This window comes from Dipodomys spectabilis, unplaced genomic scaffold, assembly GCF_019054845.1.
Source record: "Dipodomys spectabilis isolate Male_0828 unplaced genomic scaffold, ASM1905484v1 ptg000090l, whole genome shotgun sequence".
In the NCBI taxonomy this organism is placed as follows: domain Eukaryota; kingdom Metazoa; phylum Chordata; class Mammalia; order Rodentia; family Heteromyidae; genus Dipodomys; species Dipodomys spectabilis.
This window is the reverse complement of record NW_024870767.1, coordinates 103,373-114,160: the sequence shown is the minus strand read 5'-3', so window position 1 is coordinate 114,160 and position 10,788 is coordinate 103,373.

The window sequence follows — 10,788 nt, the reverse complement described above, 5'->3', positions numbered from 1 at the left end:
TGACTGAGTCATAATTATACTAGTAGTTTATTATTGTTAATAGGTATGTTGGCTTTGAACCTGGATCCTCAAATCTCAGCCTCTAGGATTACAGGTATGAGCCATTGGTGCTAGATTATCTTCTTATTTATAGATAAAAAGATCTGAACTCTAATACCATGCCAGGCATAGTTTTTGTTCAGTAAACATAGAGAAATGAGTGAATTAAAAAATAACTAAGCTATAAAAAGTGCTTTTGGTTCCAAGAGTCACAACACCTAGCATCAATGTAATTTTTAAAAAATAATTTCTACAGGCTCATGCCTATAATCCTAGCTACTTCTTATACTCCTAGCTATTCAAGAGACTGAGTGAGATCTGAGGATTGCAGTTTAAAGTGATTCTTATCTCTGATTAACCAACAGAAAGCCAGAAGTGGAGGTGTGGCTGAAGTGTTGGAGTGCCAACCTCGAGTGAATAGGCCAAGTATAGGCCTGCCGTCCTACAGCGAACAGGCCGCGCATAGGCCTGCCGTCCTACAGCGAACAGGCCGCGCATAGGCCTGCCGTCCTACAGCGAACAGGCCGCGCATAGGCCTGCCGTCCTACAGTGAATAGGTCCTATGTCCACCTATGTCCAGTCCTTTTGCTTTCTAGTTTGTTTTTTGTTTTTGTTGGTCATGGGGCCTGAATTCTGGGCTCGGGCGCTGTCCCTTAGCTCTTCAGCTCAAGACTAGCACTCTACCACTGAGCCACAGCGCCACTTCTGGCTTTTTCTGCTTATGTGGTGCTGAGGAATTGAACCCAGGGCCTCATGCATGCAAGGCCAGCACTCTACCACTGAGCCACCTTCCCAGCCCTCCAGTGTTGTTTGTTTTTTGTTTTTTTTTCCAGAGAGGGTTTTATGCTTTTGCCCAGGTCAGCCTTGAATAATCTTCCTAACTCTAATTCCTGAGTAGCTGGATTATAGCCATTTATGATCACATAGGGCTGTTTAGCTATCTACTCTTCCCATTTTTCAGTTGATTTACAACTTTAAAGGGCCACAAATCTATAAGCACCTGGATCTTAGAAAGTGGGCTGCCTTTTAGATTGAAAAAAGAAAGGAAAAGAAAAATATTTTCTGAGACTTGAACTTGTTCTCTGACACTTTGACTCATTTGCTCCAAAAGTCTTATTTTAATGCAAAGAAACAGTTCTTGAATCCTCTAGAAGAAATAAGTGTTGTTTATTCTAAATAAATAGTTTATTTTAAAATAAACTATTGAGTCTGTAAGGTTTGTTAAGTACAAGATCATATCAGCAAATAGGGAGCATTCTTATTTCTTTATTTGAATCTTTTATTCTGCTTTACTGCTCTGGCCGGTAATTCTAGTGCTGAATTGAGTGAGAGTGAGGAGAATGACATCTTTGTCTGTTTCTGATGTAGGAGATATGATTTCTGTTTTTCCTGTTTAATATGTTAGATGTATGTTTGTCATACATAGCCTCTATTATGTTCAGGTATGTCACTTCTATTACTAGTTTCTTCAGAGATTGTATGTAAAAGGATGCTGAGTTTTGTTAAAGACCTTATCTGCATCAATTGAGGTGGTCTTGTGACATTTGTTCTCCGTCTTATTTATATCATTTATTAGATTTATTTATACATATATTGAACTGTCCTTGGATGAAACCAACTCGATCTGGTGTATGATCTTTTTAATGTGTTATTGAATTTGGTTTGCAAGGATCCTACTGAGAATTTTTGCATCAGAGTTCATTGATGAGACTAGTTTATTATTGTCTTATTTTGTTGTCTCTGTCTAGTTTTGGAGTGAATATAATGCTTGCTTTATAGAATGAGTTTGGGAGCATTCCTTTTTTTTCCATTTTATTGAAGAGTTTGGATATATTGGTATTAGTCCTTAAAAGTTCAATAGAATTAGGCTATGAATCTATCTAGCCCCTGGGCTTTTCCTTGTTGGTAGAGTATTGTTGCTTCAATTTTATTACTTATTATAGCTCTGTTTAAGCAGTTTATATCCTCTTGGTTCAGTTTTAGTGGGTCAACTACATCTAAAAATTAACTACTTCTAGATTTTAGAGTTAGCTTTTTAAAGTAGTTCCTCATGATGATTTGGATTTCTTTGGTATTTGTTGTGATATTTCCATCTTTACCTCTAATTTTATTAACTTGAGCCCCTCCTCTTCTTTTCATCAATTGAAAAGGGGTTTATTGATCTCATTAGTATTTTTCAAAGAACCAACTTTCTGTTTCTTTGATATTTTGTATAAGTGTTTTAGTTTCCAATCCATTAATTTTTTTTTACCTAATTTTTACTATTTCTATCTGGTCTGGTTTGGCTTATTCCTATTTTTGTAGAAATTTGAGTTGCATAAGAAAGCCATTTATTTGAGTGATTTTAAATTGTGTGTGTGTGTGTGTGTGTGTGTGTGTGTGTATGCATGCATTTTAGCTATGACTTGCCCTCTCAAAACTGCCTTTGCCATATCCCAGAAGTTCTGGTAGTATGTATTTTTCGTTTTCATTAGTTTCCAGGAGGTTTTGGATCTTTCCCTTTATTCAGTCATTCAACAAGATGTTGTTCAGATCCCATGTGTTGGAATGTTTTCTAAAATACCTTTTACTATTGAGTTATAGTTTAACTCCATCATGATCTGATAGAATACAAGGAATTATTTCAGTTTTCTTGTATTTGGTCAGACTTGCTATATGTATGTCGTAGGGTATGATTTATTTTGGAGGAAGTTTGATGGGCTGCTGAGAAGATTGCACTGTCAGGGCTGGGAAGGTGGCTCAGTGGTAGAGTGCTTGCCTAGCATGCATGAAGCCCTGGGTTCCATTCCTCAGAACCACATAAAAACAGAAAAAGCCAGAAATGGCACTGTGGCTCAAGTGGTAGAATGCTAGCCTTGAGCAAAGGAAGCTCAGGAACAGTGTCCAGGCCCAGAGTTCAAGCCCCAGGACTGACAAAAAAAAAAAAAGAAAGCACTGTGTAGTTACTAGGTGAAAGTGAATGTTGGGTTAAGGAGCAGGGGAAGGAATGTAGGAGAGTTTAGTAGATATATATGCACACATAAAAAATAAAACTAGACGGGCACCAGCACTCAAGGATGAAGAGAACAAAAAGAGAAAAACAAACAAAAACCTAGAATGCAAAACACCAAACAACCAAATAAATATTCGGGCAACTCATGTCTAATTTTCAGATATGAGTTACATGAGGAAGAGTCAGGGGTGGAGCCTAGGGTATTAGTATGAGTGGGAGGGGAGCTCTACTTGTAGAACGATCCAAAGCACTGGTAGGTAATGGGTTTGACAGGAAGAATTAAGGTCCATGCTAGAAGATAGACGCCACAGAATAAATTGCTGGCCGGCACCAGCAACCCACTCCTTTAATGCTAGCTGCTCAGGAGGCTGAGTACCATTGTTTGAAACCAGCCTGGGGAAGGAAAGTCCAAGAGACTTATTTCCAATTAACCACCACAAGAGCTGGAAATAGATCTGTGGTTCAAGTGGTAGGGAGCTAGAATTGAGTGAAAAAGCTGGGAGACAGTGCCCAGTTCTGAGTTCAAGCCCCAGGACCCCCTCCCCCAATGCTTTTTATCTGATAAGCCATTCATTTAAGCAAATGCATTAAAATATAGTGAACCTAAAGGCTTTTTACAACAAATATGAATACTCAATTGTTCTTTGTATGGCTATATACATAAAATTTATATATAGTCTTGCCCGCAGGATGCAAGGGTCTGCTTGAACGTGGATTTACATGGAGTCAGGGACTAAGGAGTTCAAGTTAGTGGCTGATGGTCCAGGCCTCTGTTGTTTGGCATAGCAGGGAGTCCCAGGGCTGCTGAGTGGCCAGTGATGGCCACTGCCTTTGCTGCCAGGCACCAGAAGCTTCTGAGCTGCAGCAGGTGGATGGCACGTCCCATGTGTGCTGTATGTGTGGGGGTGGGAACTCTTCAGTATGTTCCTAACAGCTTCTACACAGATACTTCTGCTCTCTGGTTGAACAAGAATTCCCAATTTTCCATTTCCCAGTATAGCCGCCTGCCAGCTTCTGCACCTCTGGCTTCCTGGTTGCACTACAACTTTCCAAACTTAATTTTGCTTTCTTTTACTCCTTCCCCTCTCCCTCCTTCCTTGCTTCCTTGTTTCCTTCCTTCTTCCCTCCCTCCCTCCCTCCCTCCCTCCCTCCCTCCCTCCCTCCCTCCCTCCCTCCCTCCTTCCCTTCCTCTTGTCCTTCCTTCCTTCCTTCTCCTTCCTCTTTTTCTTTCCCTCCCTCCATTCCTTTTTTTCTTTTTCTTTCTCTCTTCCCCTTCCTTCTTTTCTTTCTCTGCTATCTGACGTGATGCCCCTCGAGGTGTCCCATACTGATTCACACCCAAGTTCTATGGCAAAGTGCCTTATGAGTGGTTAAGCTATGACTGGTTCTTGACCCTGGGATCCCAGAAAACCTTTCTCACTCTCTGTCCACTCTCAGGGATTTGAGGGACACAGAATCTCTTGGTTCCCTACATCCCAGCCTCTCAGTAGCTTAGTTCCAAGTACCTGAGCTGGTTGCTCTTCCTTTTCTTACAGCTGAATCGATGATTCCTTAGTGGGACCTCCTCGGTTTACTTAGGAGTTCAGTCTTGGGGGCTCTCTCCCTTGTGTGAGAGAGCTGGACGCTTACCCAAGCCATTTTGCTTAACCATTTGTGTTCTGCTGTCCTTCTCTATAAATCTCTCGTAGCCTTGTATTGTGCTCCTTTCTTCCACTGGTTACCTTCATGCTATCCAATTCTCATTCACAGAGTGAACATGGTCTCTGCTCTTGTCTCTAACCTTGTTCCTCCCCTCGTTTTCAGTTTATCTGTCTATGTGTTCTGTGTTTAGTATGCTCAGGCATATTGATTTGTGAAAGTCAGATCCTATCTCAAAGAGTTTGCATTTGCTCTTCTGTAGGCCTGGGATTCTTTTACCTCCCCAAATTTTGCTCATGGCTGACTTAGTTTTCTGACTCAAGTTTCAGCACAAATACCCAATTCTCAAAGAAGATCTATCTTGACCATATCTAAAGATCTCCCACTCCTTCTCATTCAACTTTGACAATTGTCTATTTTGATTAATTTTCTTTGGACATCGTTTGCTACCTGAAAGTACCTTGATTTTTACATGTTTCTCATCTCTCCTTCTGTTAGACTGCAGTGGAGTGTGATTCCATGTTGGTCTGTTTAGTTCTCTGTTCTATTTTTAAATCTTAGGGCAAAGGTTAGTACTTGGTAGGGATTATTGCGTATTTTCAGAATGAATTGAGAAGTCAAGGTCCTGCTATCCCCAGAAAAGTCCTCTCAAAAGGACACAGTTGGAACTGTGTCCTCCCACTTTTTTTTTTTTTTTGGCTTCAACTCAGCTAGATGCTGATTCTTAGCTTTTCACTTAAGTCTGTGCTCTACCACTTGAGCTACAGCTCTACTTATGGATTTTTGCTGGTTAAATTTAAGAGGCTCATGGACTTTATTTATTTATTTATTGCCAAGACCTGCTCTAGCCCCAATCCTCAAATTTTAGCCTCTTGACAGCTAGGGTTATAGGTGTGAGCCTGAAAGGCCTTTATTATCATTATTACTACTACTACTATTAAGTAGTTGTACAAATATTCTTTTTAGATTCTTTCTAGGGTGATAGAGGAGAACTTATAAGGGGAATGGAGAAGTAAATGTGTGGCTCAGTGGTAGGGTATTTTTTTTTTTAGCATGGATAGGCCCTGTACTAAGTTCCCATCTTATTAGGATCTGGGGTAGATGTAAGGGGTTATTGAGGAAGGAAAAGAATGAAGTGGTCTTTACATCACTGTGTCCTGGCTTCAGCTTCTTACATATAATGCAATCATATGATAAGGCCTCATCTCCATTTAGAGCTATTAAAATGGAGAGGCTAAAAGATATCCCTAATATTACATAGTCTATAAGGGGTAAAACAGACACCCAATGGCATAATTTTCTAAACTAGAAATTTTCTCCCATACCCAGTTACAAGTATTTCTGTGTATTTGTTCATCTAGACCATTACTAATTTCCACAGGCATAGGATATGTCTCATTTTGAGAAGAAAATAGTCCAGCTGTGGTGGGGGAACTGTCTTCTCTAACTTTTTTTTGTTGTTGTTGTTGGTAGTGGGGCCTGAACTCTGGGCCTGGGTGCTGTCCCTCAGCTCTTCAGCTCAAGGCTAGTGCTCTACCACTTGAGCCACAGCGCCACTTCCAGCTTTTTCTGCTTATATGGTGCTGAGGAATCGAACCCAGGACCTCATGCATGCAAGGCAAGCACTCTACTACTGTGCCCACTTCCCAGCCCTTTTCCAACTTTTTAGGTCTCTAAATTCTTTTTAAATGTTCCTATTTCCCAAATCGCTGCCTATGGTACTAAAACAGTAATAAGAAAACACACCAGTGAGTTGGGTTAAGGTGTTCTGGTGTTGTGGAGCAACGTAGTCCTTGATGTCAGTTAAGATGGGTGTGTTCTGAGTAAGAAGGTAGAGGATTATGAATGACTAGGGATAGCAAAGTCTAGATTTAAAACCTTTTTAATTCTTTTATTCATTATCAGGATAATTCTAGTCACCATCCTCAACGTAAAGGAGACCATTAAACCTCAAGCTGAAATATAAAAGGAAACATTTGTTTTTAATCTAAATTCTTTTTAGTGAAAATATGAATCTGAAAATTTCATTCTGAGTGCCCTGCCATTCTCTATGAAGTTAATTGGGGGGGGGGGGGTAGGGGAGAGGAGGACAGGGGGGTAGGAGAAGTAATCTTGAACTAAAGTCCAAATTCCACACCTTCCATTTTTAGTCTTTGAGAGGAATGTGAAAGTTCAGTTTTGCTGATCTGGCCTGAAGCACACAGTTACACAGTTATATCCCCCTTAAGAAATCTCCTGGAAGCTGGGCACTGGTGGCTCATTCCTATAATCCTAGCTACACAGGAAGCTGAGATCTGAGGATCAAGGTTCAAAGCCAGCCTAGGTAGGAAGGTCCTTTTGTGAGACTCTTATCTCCAGAAAACTACTCAGAAAAAGGCAGAACTGGTGCTGTGACTTAAGTAGTAGAGCGCACTAGCCTTGAGCAACAAAGCTTAGGGATAGCACCTGGGCCCCGAGTTCAAGCCCCACAACTGAAAACAAAACAAAAATTCTGTGGAGTTAAAGATCCATTAGACTGTTGTGATCACAGAAGAGAATGTTCCAGAGCTGTGCTGATTACAACAGCATGAGCTCAACCAAGTGTGTGTGAGAACAGCCCCTCCAGGACCCGCAGCCCGCAGTGCATGCCTGTCTGCTCACAGCTATAGAGCAGCAAAGCTGCATATTAGCATCATAGCATAGTTTCTCCTCATCTCCCTCCATCAGCCACGATTCCCCCCCATTCCAGAGCAGGACTGAAGCTCCTCCCTCTGGTATCAGTCAGTTCCATTTGTGGCCTCTCTGAGATAATTCTTCCAGCCCACCACCAGACACTTGCTCTTCTTTTATCAAAACATGGAAGGACCATGAGGCCAGATGGAAGACCTGTCGGCTCCGGCCGGAGGTGCCTGAGACTGGCCCTCAGCCCCAGTCTGCACCCTTGCGCCGCCTGATCCACAAGGTGGTGGCAAAGGCTGAAGCCGCCTCTCGGAAGCTATCCTCTTGCCAGTCTTTCTTGCCCCCAGCCCCCTCAGCCTTACTCTCTCCCTTCATGTGGAGTCTTCTGTGGCATATTTAAACTTTTCCGAAATGCCTATTGTTATTTTAAAAATAAGTATTTTCAGATTGTATAAAGTGTTTTTTTAAATTGACATAGGACTCTCAGTGTCTCATGTAAACAAGAATGAAGTTTAGGAGAAAGGAATGTCATCTTGAACTGAAACATTAGTACACAGACTTGGTCTTTGTACTTGACAACATAGTCTTAAGGGTTTAGAGGCATGCTTGGTTGGTAGCATGCAACCAGCAAGCAAAAGCATCAGGTATGGAGTTCATGTTCCAGTCTCAAACCTAAAAAAATAGTCTTGTGTATGTAGCCAGTATTACATGACTAACCATTAATAACGGCTGAGTTCTTATTTACTACTGTCACATTAAAGTGAAAGTTAATGAAATAAATATAGTACAGTTTCACTTACAGCCCGTTGCTTCATACGTTGCTCCTTTTACCTTTCTTCCACGTCTAGACCATGTATTGTAAGGCTGCTGGATGGGACTCTGGATGTAGTTCTGGGGGAAGACATTCTTGTGAAAAGTAGAGTTCCATACTTTAAACTAGCTCTTAGGTGCATCTATGTTTTAACTTGCCCTATCAACCCATTTTAGTTTTATTATCTCAACTCTGGCTGCGCCATTATAATATAAGATGCATTTTTGTTGGTCATGGTGGAACTATGATTTTACAATCTCATATTAAGGAATACCACCAGACTAAACTGCTTGACATTAGATCTTCATTATATATTTACAAAAAGCTGGTGAGCCTGGGCATAGTAATAGGCCTTTGTGGGTAGGAACTGTATTCCCTCTTTATCTTAGATTCCTGTGTACTTTTTTTGGTGGGGGCCAGTAATGGGGCTTGAACTCTGTGCCTGGGCGCTGTCCCTGAGCTCTTCAGCTCAAGGCAAGCATTCTACCACTTGAGTCACAGTGCCACATCCAGCTTTCTGGTGGCTTATAGGACTTTCCTACCCAGGCTGGCTTTGAACCATGATCCTCAGATCTCAGCCTCCTGACTAGCTAGGATTACAGGCGTGAGCCACTGGTACCCAGCTTGTGCACTTTTGGCAGTATGGAAAGATTTCAGCTCCAGACAGACAATGGGATTGGGCCCTAAAGTAATAATCTGCTTTATTCTCCAAATGGCCAGTAGTATATATTCCCCTCTAGTTTTCCTTCCTGGTTTCTTCCTGAGATTGTAGATTTGGTTTGTTGAGGTTTGCAAAATTTGCCTGGTTATAAAAAATTATTAGAAACAGTTTTCTGGGTCCTTCTAGTCTTATTGGCAGTTCTGAAGGGTGGCTTGAGTTAGGCATACTGATATTTGGGGAATGAATTTGTTTCAAGCCAAGCCATGCCTGTCAGTACATACTTTGACTCAGTTCACTTTTAAAGAGAGGTGGCAGCAGTTCCATGCTTAGGATACCATGGCTAGTGAGGTCTTGTGCTTACAGCCTCAGTTCTGCTGTGGTCATATGAAAGTGTGGGAAGACAGTCTTCCACACCCAGAGTCAGAAAACTTACTACACTCTTCATTTGGTCTCAGTGAAGAGGCAGAAAAATACAGATGAGATTTTTTTTTACGTTACTAGCCAAATCTCGAGTTATAATTTGTATATTATAATGTGTGCATAGTTTTTCATCACGCTTTAAACAGTAGGTTATTGTTTTAATTTAGTGTATGAATTGAAAATGGCTCCTCACCAACACCGCATTATTAGTTTGTAAAATAAGCATCGTTATACAGCTCCCGATCTTGGCCCAGAAAGAGGAGTTACTCCTGGAAGTAGGCCAGTCCCAGGATTGGGAAATAATGGGACTTGGAATTTGCACTCACTTGCCAGGTCCCCCCTTACCCTGATGGATCTGGATCCTCTTGCTGGTCTCCACTAGTCTGCCCTGCTACTTCTCTCTCCATCCTCCCACAGTGGGGCTCCATGCCTCCAAGTTACCCTCTCTTCCCTTTTAAGTTACTGTGTTGAAAAATAAAATGAAATACCATAGCGCATAACCTAACAACTCTTATCCTCTAGATTTGATGACCCAGCCAGGGAGTGGAAGAAAGAAATAGATGAAGTTATGTCAGCGTGAGAATGACCAATTGATGACCTACTGCGTTGGAGAACTGTCCTGCGGATTTACATTTTAAGACAGTACTCATTAAATTAAATAACTAGGCCTCAAATACAAGGATGCTGGGTGATTTTAAACTAAAGGGGGAATCTGGGGCAGAGGGATCTTTGAATCACACCACTAGGGCCATAGTTCACTGTGCTACCAGAGGTTGACCATGGTTCCTGGAAATGTGTTGATGTGACATTCAGCCAAGAAGGTGAGGGAAACATGGTTGTGTCTGGCTAAAGGGCAGGTCCAGCTCTTGCTCCCTGCCCTTTGTCTCTCTCGTTTCCAGCAGGGCGCTGAATGGGTGTACTCTGAAGGATTAGTTGTCATAAGAGCAATTGGTTCCAGCTGCTAGTTCAGGGTCCACCCCCAAAAGACCGTGCTTCTGTTCCTGAACATGGCGACGACTCTGCCACCCAGAGTCAGAGCCCTTGAATTTTGTTATCCAAGGCTGTTGACTTGTAGATGCAGCACCTGTCAGTTACAACTCTGGTGTGTGGACAGAATCGAGAACCTTTGGTACAGGCTCTTATCACAGTGTCTAAAGGTGAAAAATTGATTAGGCTTGAGTGGAAGGAGATGTGATATTTTATTCTTTCCCAGTCTCCATGTCTTTCTGTGGCACTAAAATAAAAACCCAGATATAACCAGGCAGAGCTTTTCATTAAAAGACTTTGTATTTTGAAATGTGAATGTTAGCTGGGTGCTGGCAGGAAAGTTTGTGAGACTTTCTCCAATAAACCACCAGAAAACCAGAACCAGTGCTGTGGCTTAAGTGGTAGAATGCTAGCCTTGAGCTGAAGAGCTGAGGGACAGTGCCCAGGCCCAGAGTTCAAGCCCCATGACCGCCAAAAAAACAAAAAACAAAAAAAAGAACAGTGGAGAAGTTTAATTTATATCATTTTGAATTTCTTTTCATAGTGATAATATATTTCTATATTATTTTGTATAATTGAAAC